Genomic DNA, 17,089 nt, shown 5'->3' on the forward strand with positions numbered 1-17,089 from the left:
GTTCTTTATTGCTCAGCTTACTGAATCCTTCTTACCTTCAAATAAGAGCTCTTTGAAGTTGGTATCGTTAATACTTTAAAAAACACTCAAATTTGAACAGTCTATTTAAAAATTACATAGAAATAGATATAAGTTGGAACTCAAAGTATTATTTTTAAAGCCATGTTCTTTATTGAAAAGAAAAATTAGTACCAAATTCACATTTGTGTAACAATTTAGATTATATGACCCTTTCAAAGAACTGTCTGCTTTTATCTTCAGTGAAGCCCTGAGTAGGATCTATATTTAACCTCTATTCTTACTCATTCAACCAAGTAATGGATCTCTTTCAGTATAGTTGTAAGATGTAAATTAATTCCTGATTGTATGAAGTTTATCTAACAGTGGGTAAGCAATAAATCAAAATATAATATTTAATTAAAAACAGGAAAAAACACTCAAGATGAAGTAGAGAATGTCAAGCACATTAGTCTAAAATTTTTCACTGGTTGAAATGTAGTAAGTTAGTTTGCGAGAATTTCATAAATATTGGTGGGAGATACGATACTCTTGAATCAGAGACAAGAAATAGTTTGCTGCTCACAGCAATAGGAGCAGCCAGTACAGCATTTACTACTCTGCCCTAATTCTCAGTGACTAACACAAGGGAGCCAGGTTACATCTACATACACAATGAACCCCAACACATGAGATGAAGTTTGAATTCAGGGAACCCAAATATATAACTTTTATAATAAGCAAAAAAACCATTTTTCTTAGAGGGAAGCATTATCACTATTATACTGACTTTTGTTCTTGGAGAGATACAACTTCTTTCTTCAAGGATGTTTGCCAAACAAATATCCTTGTAAAAACAGTCCAGAACAAAGGTAGTCAGTGCCTCTGCTTACAGATATGCAGAAATGTAAGAAGCCCATGAAAAAGTATCTCCTAAGACATATTCTGGGAGAATACATGAAGTGACACTTTCTAGTCTCCAGGTTTCTAGAAGACATTGCTATGAAAGTAATTTTTAACAGAAATCTATATGCTACGTTAACATTTAATAGAGGGAGAAGGGGAAAGCCATGTGCCTTAGAGAAGGTCAGTGAGTTGAGAGGATCTTGATATGGGAATGTGCATTGTACCCTGGAACACTAAAACACAGTGACAATAATTAGGCTAGTGAGTGACAATGTAGCAGTTGAGATGACACTCCACTGAAAGGGCCCAGAACAGGCCTTTCCAAGTACTGTAATCTTTCTCAGGTGCTGTGGAAACAGGCTGATGAGCTCTAAGAAGAATCACATACTTAGATCTTTTTTAAAAATAGCACTTTCTTGTCTGCTTCTAGCTTTGAGAAAAACTGGTATGAAATCAGCTTTCTGAATATAAACTCCTGGAAAACTTTAAAAAATGTGAAACAGCTGTTAGAAAGCATTGGAAAACAGATACTACAAGGGATGTCTTTCCAATAAATAGAACAAACTACCCGTGTCCTAGGGTCACCCTGGATTTTGCCTGGAGATACTATCCAGACCTAGACACAGGCAGAGAAAACCCAAGCAGGGCATGCAGATCATAGTTAACTGCAGAGACACAGACCAAATTTCACCTGAAGGATATGAGATAGCTGGAATTTTTTCGTCAGTTTAAGAGAGACTAGGGAGCAATGCAGTAAAGAGTTCCAGAAATCTCTACATGGATTTCCTGGAGTCTGGCTGAACTGTAAACGCAGGAAAGAGATTCCACAAACATTGCAAAGAACAACCATGGGAGAAAGAAGCCCTTGGAGGAAAATATAATATTGGCCAGGAACATTACAGTTCTGAATATCTGGGAAGAACAAAAATCCTGTTGAATATGTTGCAAGCTCCAACTTACTGTTAAACGTAGGAAAAGAGATTTTGTCAAAATACGACAACCAAGTAAAGTCCAAAATATAATTACCTGGAGTCCCACATCACTACATATACCACTCCCTAGGACATTGTGAGAAAGGAGACAGGTGCTTTCCAAATCTCAATTCTGCCAAGGACCTACAAGAGGTCTGGTATGGAAGTATTATTATCTTCTTAGAATTGTATCTTCGAAATACATGAAATCTGTTTATATTAATAAGCATTTAAAAATACACATTAAACAAAAATTTTAAAAAGCCTCTGCTTACTTCCATTTCCTAAAAATCCAAACACTTCCATCCTCCTGCCAGAACAATTCATCTTAGTTCCTCCTAAATTAAGCCCAGACTTCAATAAACAAAAGCCAGGAATTATTGACTCCTGTTATTGACTAACTTGTTTTAAGTCTGCAGCACAAAAGTATACGAGGTAAGAAATTACAGAACTTGGCTAATTTTATATATAAAAAAGAAGTAATTTTATTTTCTAGAGGAGAAAAAATTCCAACAGCAGTAAGAACAGCAGTAAGTCCCAGTAAATTAAACTGCCACACTTAGTATCTATTTTGTAAGTCCAAACCAAATGTACCTAATCATCAAGTGTAGTGTTTAAGGTCTTTTTAAACGTGACATCTGCACTTCCAATATGATGATAAGATGCTGGGAGAAGCTATCATTTAATCTGATATATATACCCTTGACTTTCAGTTTGTTGTAATTAGTTTATTACGATTCTTAAACCAGATATGAGTATTTAAAAGAAATTAAGGTAGATCAGAGATCAGCCATTTATGATACTTTTTAAACATTGGAGCCTTGAAAGTAATTATATTTCAGAAGATATCTTCTAACTATTTCAGAAATGGAGAACTATCATAATTTTATAACCCAACATTGCAAACACTTTCTGGACTGAGTCCTAAGAAGGAAAAATAAAACATAGCCTGTCTGTATTACTCACTGTGGAAAGAGTTCACATTTGGAGGTAAGGTAGTTAGATTTGTAGAGTACTATATCAGAGAAGAGGAATTAAATTTAAAAAGGATTCTAGGAACCCGCATTGCGGCACAGTGGGTAAAGCTGCTGCCTATGATGCCAGCATCCCATATGGGTTCCAGTTCATGTCCTGGCTACTCCATTTCTGATCCAGCTCCCTGCTAATAGCCTGGAAAAAGCAGTATAAGGATGGCCCGAGTATTTGGGTCCCTGCCACCCATGTGGGAGACCCCAATGAAGATCCTTGCTCCTGAATTCAGCATGGCCCAGCAATGGCCATTGAGGCCATCTGGGAGTGAGCCAGCAGACCTCTATTCCTAACACCCTCTATCTCCCTCTGTGGCTCCTTCTCTCTCTGTAGCTCTTTCAGATAAATAATAAGAGTTCCAGAAATATTAAAAAAAAAAAAAAACCTTGAAACTTCTAGGGTGACAACTAACCGAGCACCTAAAAGGAAATCTGTTGAAGTGAAATGGAAACTATGAGAAACAGTGACTTGATCAGCCCATGTACTGACTATTGATGAACGACTTAATACTTTATCCCTTTTAGTATGTTTTTGTTTTACTTAATACTATTGGTTGAACTCTTTAATTAACACACAATTATTCTTAGATGTTTAAATTTAACTGAAAAGTGATCCCTGTTAAATGTAACAGTGGCAATAAGAGAGGGAGGAGATGTACAGTTTGGCACATGCTCAATCAGACTTGCCCCAACCGGTAGAGTTAGAAACGTGCCAGGGGATTCCAATTCAATCCCATCAAGGTGGCATGTACCAATGCCATCTCACTAGTCAAAGTGATCAGTTTCAGTTCACAATTGATCATAATGGTAGGATTAAAGGTCAAAACCTAAATATTTAAAATAGAAATAGGCATAGAAAATTCATCAGTAGAAATGCAGGTACACTCAGAATAATCTGGAACGACTTTAGTTTGTTAGCTACATTCAATTTAGTTTTTATTTAGTAGTGACTCTTACTGTACTTAGAGTGAAAGAATAGAAGCATCAATTTTGAGCACCTTTTATGTGGAAAGCTAAGAATGACAAAAATAATTCTGTCATTTCAAAGGACAGAAAATAGAAAACATGCATAAAGGGGAGTTGCTAATGTTTTATCTGCAGAAAAACAATGGATTTTGTAATAAGTGTTTTAAGACAATACTTTGCTCTGAAGACTCTTACATGTTCTAGCATCTTCCCTGCAATAAAATCTACATGAATGAACTTAGTTATGCTAAAGTCATAGGGATGGTTTCATTTTCAAAAAAAAAATATTTTTTATTTGTTGAAAGGCAGAGCATCAGAGAGAGAGGGAGAGTTGGAGAAAGAGGGAGAGATCGATCTTCCATTCACTGGTTCACTCTCCCAGCGGCTGCCACAATCAGGTATGGGTCATGCCAAAGCAGGGAACCAGAACTCCATCTGGGTCTTCCACATTGTTTGCAGGGGTCCAACTACTTGGACCTTCTTCCACTGCCATCCTAGGTGCGTGAACAGGAAAGTGTATGGGAAGCCGGGCACTTGAGAATTGAACTGGCACTCCATATGGGATTCCTGCTTTACAAGCTGACTCCAGGAATGACTTCTTGTATCTGAAGCTGCTTGCTTACAAGAACTGTCAAGGAGATCCAAATGGAGTGATTCTACTGGAGACCCTTAAATATAGGTCTGGCTTCTAGCGTGGTTGAGATAGTGCATATTCATTTCTGAAAATTGAGAACTGAATAGTTAGGAGAGCAAAAGAACAGGACAATGTCTATTATTCAAGTTTTCACACTGCTGAATTAAAATGCTTATTTCAGTGAAAGAGGGATTTAACAGCCCAAAACACTGTTAACCATGCATGAAAAAAGCCACCCTTAAAAAATGACTGAAAAAAAAACCTGATTACTCAATTTTAAATGCCTGCATTGTTTAAAGTAATTGATTTAAACTTTGGAGCACTAAATCAGGATTTTATAAAACGAACACTCTCAATCCCACTAATATAGAGATAGAGTAACCTTTATAATTTAAAACATAACACTAGGATGGGAATGCAATTGGAGACACTTTACCATGCAAAATGAGTATTAGATGATTTAAAATATTCATTTGACATTTAGAGGAGAAAGCCTCAAATAGCAGGAATGGGTAAAATGAAGGGTTTTGCTACTTGCTTTACTTGCTGTATTTGACTCTTTTCTTACAGTGTACTAATCATCGCATCAGCATGGTCTTCATCTAGATAGCCAATAGAAGTTGTACATAGGCAGTTGAGCCAAGCTTGACATTTGGCACAGGTGGTACTTGTAAATGCCTTACAAGCCGGCCTCCAGCTATGAGGCTGGTATAAAGGGCAAATTCATATCTAAAGAGTATACTAAATAATGTATTAAATGTTCTGTTCAGAGATAGATTCACAGTAAGGCACAGGGATATAAAGCATGAGTCACATAAAAAGTTAATGTAGGGGTCAAAATTGTGTCACAGCAGGTTAAGCTGCTACTTCGGATGCTGGCATCCCAGAGTGCTGGTTTGAGTCACAGCTGCTCCATTCCCAATCCAGCCTCTTGCTAATTCTCTTGGGAAGACAACAGAAGATGGACCCCTCCCATCCAAGTGGAAGTCCAGGATGGAAATTCTGATTCCTTGTTTTGGCCTGTTCCAGACCTGGCTACTGTGGCCATGCAGGCAGTGAACCAGCAGATGGAAGGTGTGTGTGTGTGTTTGTGTGTGTGTGCCTCTGTGTCTGTAGCTCTGTTTTTTAAATAAATTTTTTAAAAGTTAATATAAATATAGGAAAGTTATACATTGACTAATAGAAAATATAAACTGGAACTATAAGCAAAGTGAACTGTAATGGTTATCAATTTTGAGTTTGAGTATATACTAAATTAATGCATTTTATAAATTAATGTTAACATATGTATTTTAAGTTCAGGTATGTTGGGGGGGAAGTGGGAGAACTGATCAGAAATGGTAATAGCATACAAGTTCCTTTATGTCTACTATCTCCATTTTTACCTATTATCTCCATTTTTTTTCTTTTTTGGTAAAATATTTAAAATATGGCCTTTTACATTAGGTTCATTTAACAAAAAATTTTGTGAAACGATTATTTGAACATAGGTTTTTATTTTTGTTCATAAGGGAAAATAACGTAGGCAGAGAGCTCTTCGATTTTAATTTGGTCGTAATTATTTATATGTGCAAATACATAGAAAAGTTTAGTCACATAGTTAGGCAGCTAATTGTGTTGAAAATACAATTGCATGCTCACAAAGATAATCATGCCCCCAGGGTGTACACTTCTGTTCCTGAACTATTTTTAGGCCCGCAGGGACTTTAGTCACCTCTTGGCTCTTGTAAAAACAATGTCAAAACCCAGCTAACTAAATATGACTTAGCATTTATTTCAAAGCAACAACACTAAATTTGATTGCAAAGGAACAGTACAAAATTAAAAGTCTAAAAGCTGGCAACTGTGAAGATGACAAATAGGAATGCTCCTGCTATCAATTTCCTATGTATACAGTGAATAATTCTATTGCATAAGGAACGGATGTTCCTCACAGTAGGGAAACAGTCATTTGTTGCAAACCGTGAACTTGATAAGAAAGTTTGCTTTCTATTCTATTCCCTGTCAAACTTATCTTTCAAACATTTAAAAGAACCCAGAGATTGCAAAATTGCATATCACTATCCATGCCAAGAGAGACAAATTAAAGTGTTAAGAACCCAAGAAATTTAGAAATATTCTTCAAAAGAAAAATAGTACCAAGAATTTCTTTACACATGTGGCATATATTTTTCATTCCAGGTTACACTTAGTACTCTAGACTCATTTCTCTCAATATCTATTTCCCTTAAAAAAATTCTAATCTTATTCAACCCTTTAAAAGCCATCCAGTTGTTAGGGCCAGCATTTAGCCTAGCAGTTAAGATGCCAGTAAGATGTCTATATCAGGGCTTGGGCTTGATACTTAGCTCTGGTCCTGACTCCACCTGCTCCTAATGCACACCCTGAGAGGCAGCGATGATGGAATGGATTCCTGTCACCTGGGAAACGGGGACTGAGTTCTCAGCTACCAGCTTCTCTCCCTGTCTTGACTGTTGTTGGCATTTTAGGAATGAACCAGTGATGACAGCTCTAACTAAAATACACACACAAAGAGGAAGAAATAAAACCTTCAGGTGTAACTCTTCAAACCATAGACTGAAAATTTAAAAAAAAATCCCATTATGTATATTTATATTTAGAAATATAAAGAGAAGTGAGATTAGCTTATGAACAAAATTTTCTTAGAACTTTAACAAGAATAATTTTCTATATTTATATTATGCATAAACTATGGTTTTCTTTCATTGTATCAGCTTACATTATAACTAAGATTTTCTGTTTAAAAGTATTTCTGAGCATGTCAGTGTTTCATAATTTTGATCTGTTACCCTTGGTTTGTTTCCTACTATCAATCATTTTGAGAGAAATGCCATGTCAGTTGCTCAGGAAAGATAATTTGAAATATGGAAAAAGAAATTATTTCTAATAAGAAAATGTAGATGATAGGACTCTAATAACACCTTCTAGCCATCCATGGTCTAACGCACTATACAATGCTGACAGCATTTCAAGTGCTATTTTTGCCTGAAGATAGGTATGGGGGGATTGATAATGGTAACAAACACTTGTTAACCCTGCTCCTTCCTAGGGGTCAGACACAATGCTGGCAGCTTTCAACATATGCTCTTTATTCCTTAAAACAAATATTTAAAATAAACATTATTATTGACATTTTACAAATACAAGTTAGGGCTTCTATCACTTTCTCAAGTTATCGACCTAGTAAGTAGTAGATGCAAGATTTGAACCTAGAGATTCATTATCTTTAAAAGTTCCTTAATTAAATTGTATCAAGTGACAGATACAAGAGACCTGAGCAAGCAGAAAGGTACCTCTTTGTGATGCTACTGTGTTTCCCTACCATTATAAGTCATTCTGAATACCTGACCATTCAAGCTCTGTATTTAATAGAAAAAGACTCGCTTTTTGTCTGTAATCAAAACAGCACAGGCATTCTCAATATGCAAGTCATTCTTGATGATTATAAGATTTCTTCTCTGGAATTTCATGAACACTTTTGTATGAGTCTGTGAATTATTCAGGGTTCTACAGAAAAGCACAGCCAGTAAGGATAAGATCAAATGAGGAAGGGCTCATGCAATAGCGGCAGATGAGAACCCTGCAAGTTGGAGACCCAGAAAACCTGAGGCATAATTTAGTCCAAGTCTGAAGACCTTAGAATCAGGGGAAGCCAATTATGTAAATCCTAATGTGAGGGCAGGAGAAGATGAGATGTTTTCAGTTCAAGCTGTGAGGCTGGAAGAGGGGTAAAATCCCGTTTTGTTTGTTTGCTTATTGTTCTATTCATGCCTTCCACAGAGTGGATGATGTCCAACTACACTGGGCAGCAAAATCTACTGTCCTGAATCCACTGATTCAAATGCTAATCTCGTCTAGACCCTCACTGACCCACCCAGCAACAATGTTTAATCAGCATATCTCATGGGCTAATGAAATACAAACATAGAATTAACCATCACCATCTATAGAAGGAATATAATATGTGGTGCTGCCCTGTGTGTACAATGAGGCTTCATCTCTCTGAAGCGTTTCTGGAGATTGACCATATTTCAGAGGGAGGAAAAGGACAAAATCATAACCAAAGCACTAGGGAGCAGAAGTGTGGAAGATGTATCACACCAAACTGAATGTGCTTAATATTCTTCTCCTCAAAGGAACAATTACGTCAGAGATGCTTCTAAAGTTCCTAAGGTTTTCATCTCAAATACTATTTTTGGAGGCCAGCACTATGATGTAGCAGGCAACACCACTGCCCGCAGTGCTGGCATCCCACAAGGGTGGTGCAAATTCTTGTACCAACTGCTCCACTTCCAGTCTAGCTCCCTGCTAATGTATTGGGAAAGCAGCAGAAAATCTTTTTAAAACTTATTTTTGAAGAAATGCTATTTATTTTATACAAGACTTTGAGAGTCATAAGCCTACATAATTTGATTATAAATTAAATCATTGCATTACCATATCATACAAGATATTCCACATGCTGTTTCTTATCAGAAACTCGTATTTTGGAATTTAATCTTTACCACCAAATAAACATTGCACTTAGGACACAATTCCAAACCCTAAAATATTGAACAACCAATTCATGAATTAGTTGGAAAAAAATGGAAAAAAAGAGTACATATTTTATTCCTACCCAATATGATTATCCAAAATTTAGCCATCCTTAATTTGTTATTCAATAAAAACTTTTAAATCCTTGCTTATGTAAAAAAAATTCTAGACAGTTTAAAAATCTATAAAAACAGTTTTCCATCCTTAGAGATTATGATTTAAAACATTTCACATCACATCTGGTAAATATCTTCTAATTGTCCACAATAATTGTACTTTCATACCTATTGCAATTTTTTTAAAGATTGTCTATTCGAAAATTCCTTGTTTTCATAATTTGATCATCTTTTCTTATTTTCCAAAAAGTCCGTATATGTTTCCCTTCCAATCATAAAGTTCTTCCACAACATTCCAAAGGCATTAGCACAGAGCTTAGTGCAGAAATCAACAGGGTCCAATTCATTGGGTTGAAAAATTCTTTCTTAGACTTAGACCTTGCAGCAATGGTTCACAAAGTGTGGGCCAAAGCTTCTGGGAGGCCTTCAGAACTCAACTAATCAACTACATGCTCAAACTATTTTCATAATAATACGAAGACTTTATTTGCCATTTCCACTCACATGATCGCATGAGGAACCTGGATTTTTTCCAGAAGCTCTCTGAAGTGATAATATAACAGACTACTGAAGTAGAAATAAGTATTCAGATGTTTTCTATTGAGCCAAGCATTAAATGTATAAGCACATGGTAAAACAAAAAATGCTACTTTTCTAATTCATTTTGTTCCTGAAAGTATGTTTCATAAACATTGACTTATAATGGGTTCGTTATAGCTATTTCAAAAATTAGCAGCCGGCGCCGCGGCTCACTAGACTAAACCTCCGCCTTGCAGCGCTGGCACACCGGGTTCCAGTCCCGGTCGGGGCGCCGGATTCTATCCCGGTTGCCCCTCTTCCAGGCCAGCTCTCTGCTGTGGCCAGGGAGTGCAGTGGAGGATGGCCCAAGTGCTTGGGCCCTGCACCCCATGGGAGACCAGGATAAGTACCTGGCTCCTGCCATCGGATCAGTGCGCCATTGGAGGGTGAACCAACAGCAAAAGGAAGACCTTTCTCTTTTTTTCTCTCACTGTCCACTCTGCCTGTCAAAAAAAAAAAAAAAAAAAAAAAAAAAAAAAACTTACAAGGCAGGCACTGTGGCTCAGCAGGTTAATCAGCCTCTTGGTACATCCACATCCCAAATCAGCTTCCTGATGGCCCAAGTACTTGGGTCCCTGCCATCCATGTGGGAGACCTGGATGGACGCTGAGGCTACTAGCTTTGGCCTAGCTCAGCATTTGGTGAGTGAACAACCTACAGAAAATCTTTAACCCTCCTTCCTCTTATTCCTCCATCCACCCTCTTCACTAACCATCTTTTTTTTCTTGAATTCCAAGTCTAATTGGTACTGGTTAGATGAGAACAGCCTTTATTCAAAGTGAAAACAGACTCAAGCTCCTAAAATTTCATTTCCTGTAGCCGACAATTTCTATTAAGAAAATTTACTCTAAAAATTAACTATGGAAAACAATATTATTTCAAAAAATATTTGCCATTATTTGTAATAGAAATACTGAAAATCATCTAAATATTTCTAGAGGAATAGTAAAAAATTATATTGTTATCTAATGATCTATTTAATAATTAAACTGATTTTCCATGAGACTATGATTACAAAAAACATGTTTATGTCGAGACACTTCATATAAAATACAAAATATAAAGTTATATAAAAATATGATCTTAAAAATAGGAAACCTGAAATGACTAAAACAAAATATACTGAAATACATATTTTAACATTTAATACTATAAAAACACTTAATAATGGCCACTTTCTTGAGTTCTGGAAATTTAGCGATTTTTTTCTCCTTTTAAACTCTTTGGAGGATTATATTGTTTGTAATTAAATTTATTATAAATATTTCAGAAATATGCAAATTACTCTTTTTATTTATTCAACCTTTTGTTTTGATGAAAGAGCTACCTAAGTTTAGGTTTCCATTTTTAAGAAGATTTAGAAAAACAGGAACAAAGCAAAGTAATTTTATAAAAGAAGGAAAACATTGTAGAGGCTTGAGAAAAGGAGTATCTTAGCAAAAACCCAAAAGTTAGTGTTACTAATTTATACAGATGAGTACAAAGAGTTACTTCATCATATAGTCATATACAGTATATATACATTAAAACCACAGGAATATAATATCAGACCTTCTCGGTTATTATAAGAATTATGTAAACAAAGTTAAAAACAGCTTCACATTGAAACGGATTAAAATTTAGAAGAGGCTTCTAGGAGTCTAAGAGATCACTATCCATGATGGTTTCTTAAAGACTATTTATGTTAGGCATTGCCTTATTGTGTTGTAAGTTAGGGAGGGAGAGCTCTCCCTACCTGAATCAGGAAGGCATAGTGCTGCATCTTTGTAAAGGGATGGCCTAGGACTGAGCCTGGAGGGTATATGCTCACATTCACTTCTGTTCAGTATCTTCATCTGTAAGGGAGACGTTACTAGCATGTAGCTCCACCACAAAATAAGGTATGTTTTGTTTAAGAGAATTAAATTTGGGTAACACATTCGACACACATGTACTCTCACAAACACTAAGACATCTTAAGAGATTAAAGTTAAACCTAGTTATTAATTGAGAGCAATTGACCAAGAAAAGAATCATTGAGGGATGAAATATGAATTTAGCTATTAAGAGAAAATATTTGAAAGTCACTTATTTATTTCAAAGTAAAAGAATGAAATGGTACTTACATCAATAATATTTAAATAAAGTTTTAATGTATGTATTGTACTCATAAACACTACTTGTTAAATCCTATGAAATGTTCATACAGTCAACAGGAACATTAGATTTACCAATACAATTTTAACCTTTGACAAAATTGAAATGGAAAATGGGCAGGCGCCGTGGCTCAATAGGCTAATCCTCCACCTTGCAGCGCCGGCACACTGGGTTCTAGTCCCTGTCGGGGCGCTGGATTCTGTCCTGGTTGCCCCTCTTCCAGGCCAGCTCTCTGCTGTGGCCTGGGAGTACAGTGGAGGATGGCCCAAGTGCTTGAGCCCTGCACCCGCATGGGAGACCAGGATAAGTACCTGGCTCCTGCCTTCGGATCAGTGCAGTGCGCCGGCTGCAGCGGCCATTGGAGGGTGAACCAACAGCAAAAAGGAAGACCTTTCTCTCTGTCTCTCTCTCTCTCTCACTGTCCACTCTGCCTGTCAAAAAAATAAATAAATAAAAATAAAAAAATAAATGGAAAATGTGAGAAAGGACAAGAATTTTAAGTTAAAATATAGAAATAGATAAAGATATCAGAAGAAAAATTTCAAAACTCAGCCATGGTAGATTATCTTATCATGTTTGTTTTTCTAACCTCACAAATAATTTTACCTCCACAGATAATGCCATAGACACCTTTCTGCTTCATTTTTCTAATTTAAAAAAGTCATTTATTTATTTTATTTTAAAAGTAAAAGAGACAGATCTTTTACTTGCTTGTTCACTCCTCAAATGCCCACAACAGCAGGGGCTGGGCTCTGGAACTTCGTCTGGTCCCCCTGAGTGAGTGGCAGGGACCCAAGTACTTGAATACTGGGGATCTGTTGTATCCCAGGATATACATTACCAGGAAGCTAAAATCAGGAGTGGAGCTGTCACTTGAAACCAGGCACTTCGATATGGATTGTGGGCATCCCTAGCAGCGTATTAACTGTTGTGCCCATCCCACCTTCATGTTTCTTGAGTTCAGTCCGATATACTACCCTCTTATCTTTTCCCTATGCAAAAGGCAATTTAGAAAAGTCACTGCTCAGGGAATTGTGCGGGATGAACCACTAGATGGAAGCTTGCATCTCCCTCTCTCCCTCTCTCCCTCTCTCCTCCTCTCCCTCTTGTTTTGCCTTTTAAGTGAGAAATAAACATACATTAAAAACATGTTCAGAAGGATCAGAACAGGTTTAATGGTATAGATAGTTCAGCTCTAACCTTGGGCTCATGAGATGAAGGCATCACTTTATGCTTCTTTTCAGTAACTTGGATTGTTCTGTGTCCAAGTTCTTTGGTAGCTCCTCTACCCATTATAGCAATTTCTGATGGATCTTACTCAAATCCCATGGATCTCACCCTTGAAATACAGCCCAGTGTCTGGAGCCCTGCAGAATTCTCTCATACATTCATTTAATTTCATACATTTAATTTCATACATTCATACATACAATTTAAACATTCATTTAATTTCATAGTTAATACTTCATTAACCAATGAGGTCCATGATTATGCACATTTGCTACATATTCATACTACAGTGGTTATATGTATGTGTGGGCAAGTAAATAAACGTTAAGTGCCTTTAAATATAATCACCCCAATGTCCTACCTACTTTCAGAATGATTATCAAAAATGTTTTCATAAGACTTAAACATGCTGATTGCTGAATTAAAGGAAGATGAAATATTGTGGTAAAACCATTCTTCCTTTAGGAAACCACAAACACCTTGGCAACCATCAAATTCCTTAATGCTCTCATTCTGGTAAATTATAAGCTATGAAAACTGCATAGGTTTTAAAAATTTATTAAATGGAAATGAAGTCATCTTGTTGCCATGCTATAACTTGAGATAATAAAGGTCTTAAAAAAATAAATTCAGTGAAAGCAAAACCTGGCATCTTTGGATGTCAGAGGCTACTTAACTAAACCCATTTCAAATTGTAACATCAGCAAAGTTAAGCTGGTAAAAGCACAAATAAAAAGCACTGCTAGTTCTATGAAGAAATAGGACTAACTGGCTACACATGCCTCCTACACTGTATATCTTATATGCATGGCTCATCAGTAGTTATTATTAAAGTTGGCAGAAATAATGGACATAGTAACTTGCATTTTTTGACTCATCTATAAGCTCAATTCTTTGGGGTTATCTTCCTAATTGATTCACAGAATAAAATCTAAGAAAACAAATGTAAACACTCAGACATTAAAATGCATCATTACATTTGCCTTTACCTTTTCATATTTATTTTTAGCAATGGTTCAATGAAATGCATAAATTAAAATCTCAATGGAAACAATTTCTATTCTATTTACATTATGGAATTGAGTGACCTCACTGAATAAAAATAAATTATCATATCAATAACACACAAATTTCTCCTCAAAACAATTGGGAAGAGGCCACCAAGTATGAATGCCAGTCAACAGCTAGCTTCACACTACAAGCGTTATCCTCTTAGCCTCAATGGGAGATGTTTATGGAAATTGAACGGAACATCCTTAGTAACCATACCAGAAAGATGGATTCTTGTATCACCTTCATGAAGTTGGCATCATTATAAATAATATTCTTAGTAAACTGTCTCACAAACAGTGAGCTTAAGGGACGGGGATGGTTTGTAATTTATCCAAGACACAAAAACCTTAAAAGTAAAGCCAAAATTCTCTTTCCATTCTATCTTAGTTCGTATGATAGTCTTTATCTAGATCCCAGAAGACTGTACTGCATTCTTCCAATGAGCTTTAATAGACTATACTGTGCTTAACATATGGTGCTCAGCAAAGATTCTTGACCAAATATCTGAAAGGCATATATATTGATTATATTATTATCACTGTTTCCACAGAGCTCACCAAAATGCCTGCTACAGATCAGGTAAGTGAATCAAATAATTGAGAAGATAAAAACTTTTACTCATTTACAAAACTGTATAAATTTATAGACACTAGCATTCCACATCAAACACTGTAGTCTTTTAAATCTTCACATTGTTCAAATCTGTAGTTGATGTAGAAATTGTGTATGACAGGAGAAATGTTCTGTATTAGAAAATACTACTATCTAACACAGAGCCTACAAAATTTTAAAGAACAATGTTGTACAAAGAGTATGAAATATTAGTTGCTTACCTTGGTTGCCAATAATGGAGAACTTTAACAATTTATGTTAAATATCAATAAGCAAGAAAACAAACTGGTTCTGTTTCATAAGGATTGGTCATGCAGTTTATCAATGCACTGATTATTTACCAAAGGAAATGGGCTCTTTAAGGAACTGGTATTATATTACATACATAACAGGCTCTTTCTTTGTCAATATTCTGGGTGCATTCACCAATATTCATTAATATTTAGAAGACAGCAATTTTGTGGTATTGTTTTGTGATCCCTACATATACAGAATTATTCGGATAACTTAACTGATTAGAAACTGTGCAAAGTGCAACAAAAATATTTTCATTGCACTATAATTATTTCTTACAACAAATATACCATGAAACTATCATTAACACATTTGAATAATGAAGTTCAGAAATGAAAGTACTTTGTTCAAGGGCAACAAACCAGTCAGAGGTAAAGTTTAGAAGGAAAACTAGCACTCTCAGTCTGCAAACTTGGGAATTTTTCATTCTGCCATAATCTTTCCATAAGCTTACCTTTGTGTGTCTTTTTGGATGTTGCAAGTTTTAAGAAAATCAAAGCCCAAAACTCCTGTCACTGTTGAATTACTCAAATAAACCTAAGTTAGGTATACCTATCCTAGTGACCTAAGGTCATCGTTCTATGGCCCCAAACCCAAACAGTGTCTTTCCGCATCTCTCTCTTTCAGATTTATTCATTTCTTTGGAAAGCAGAGTTACAGAGATAGAGACATTGAGACACAGAAAGAGAGATCTTCCATTCGTTGTTTTACTTCCCAAATGGCTGCAAAGACCAGAGCTGGACCAGGCCAAAGCCAGGAGTCAGGAGCTTCCTTCAGGTCTCCCATGTGAGTGCAGGGGCCCAAATTATTGGGCCATCCTCTGCTGCTTTCCCAAGCACATATGCAGGGAGCTGGATCAGAAGCAGAGCAGCTGGGAGTTGAACTGGTGCCCCTATGGGACATTGGTGCTGCAGGCTGTGGCTTAACCCTCTGTTTCACAGTGCCAGCCCTCCCTCAGTCTCTTTTTAAACATTTGTGATTTCTGTAGAAGGAAATATCTTTCAGACAATGTGATCAATGTGCTATCAATGAACAGAAATATCTAGTTTAGGAAACCAGTTGGTATGACCACAGTTTTCTCATTTTCCACCATTTCTTGTTTTGGAATTCTCAGTGTATCAAATTATAAACATGAACATTTCCTTGCCTGTAAACATAAAACAGATGTTTTCTATGTGGAAACTTGAAGGAGTAAAAACATTCTAGTCCTACACTATTATTATTTAATAATAAACATGTCTTAGGACACATGTTGATGTCACAGCACAGGTAATCTCAAAACAGAGGCGTGACACCATTGAAGTAGAAGAGCAGGACCAAGAACAGCTTTTTGTTTTTTAAAATATTGCATCGTTTTAATATTTTCAAATTTAGAATATTTGTTGCCATTCCCAACTACAAATTCTATTGTTAATATTGACAGTAAAAAACAAAATGTGATGATGAGAAAAGCAAAATGCCAAGAGATACAATGGAGACCACAATATTATTTAAAGAGAATATGGGGGGGTGCTGGCATTGTGGTGCAGTAGGTTAATTCTCTGCCTGCAGTGCCAGCATTCCAGGTAGGCACCAGTTCTAGTCCAGGCTGCTGCTCTTCCAATCCAGGTCTCTGCTGTGGCATGGGAGAGCAGTGGAAGATAGCCCAAGTCCTTGGGCCCCTGCACCCACGTGGGAGACCAGGAAGAAGTTCCTGGCTCCTGGCTTCTGATCGGCGTAGCTCTGGCCGTTGCGGCCATTTGGGGAGTGAACCAGCGGAAGGAAGACCTTTCTGTCTCTCCCTCTCACTGTCTGTAACTCTGGACTCTCAAATAAATAAATAAAATCTTAAAAAAAAAAGATTATAGGGGATTGACACTGTGGCGTAGCAGGTAAAGCCGCCGGACGCAGTGCCGGCATCCCTTACAGGCGCCGGTTCAAGTTGCTGCTGCCCCATTTCTGATCCAGCTCTCTGCTATGGCCTGGGAATGCAGTGAAAGATGGCTCAAGTCCTCGGGCCCCTGCCCCGTT

The 17,089-nt window shown here is 36.6% G+C and overlaps 1 protein-coding gene and 1 long non-coding RNA gene across 6 annotated transcripts in view; one reads left to right on the plus strand and one right to left on the minus strand.

Moving 5' to 3' along the window:
* Window positions 1-17,089, minus strand: part of CTNNA3 (catenin alpha 3) — a 1,675,875-nt gene that overhangs the window by 385,677 nt on the left and 1,273,109 nt on the right. The window lies entirely within an intron of this gene.
* Window positions 1-17,089, plus strand: part of LOC127484125 (uncharacterized) — a 42,021-nt gene that overhangs the window by 15,569 nt on the left and 9,363 nt on the right. The window contains exon 3 of the long non-coding RNA XR_007910887.2: window positions 14,724-14,752. This is a non-coding gene — a long non-coding RNA (uncharacterized lncRNA). The remainder of the gene's footprint in view (window positions 1-14,723; window positions 14,753-17,089) is intronic.

Source organism: Oryctolagus cuniculus, chromosome 15, assembly GCF_964237555.1.
Source record: "Oryctolagus cuniculus chromosome 15, mOryCun1.1, whole genome shotgun sequence".
In the NCBI taxonomy this organism is placed as follows: Eukaryota; Metazoa; Chordata; class Mammalia; order Lagomorpha; family Leporidae; genus Oryctolagus; species Oryctolagus cuniculus.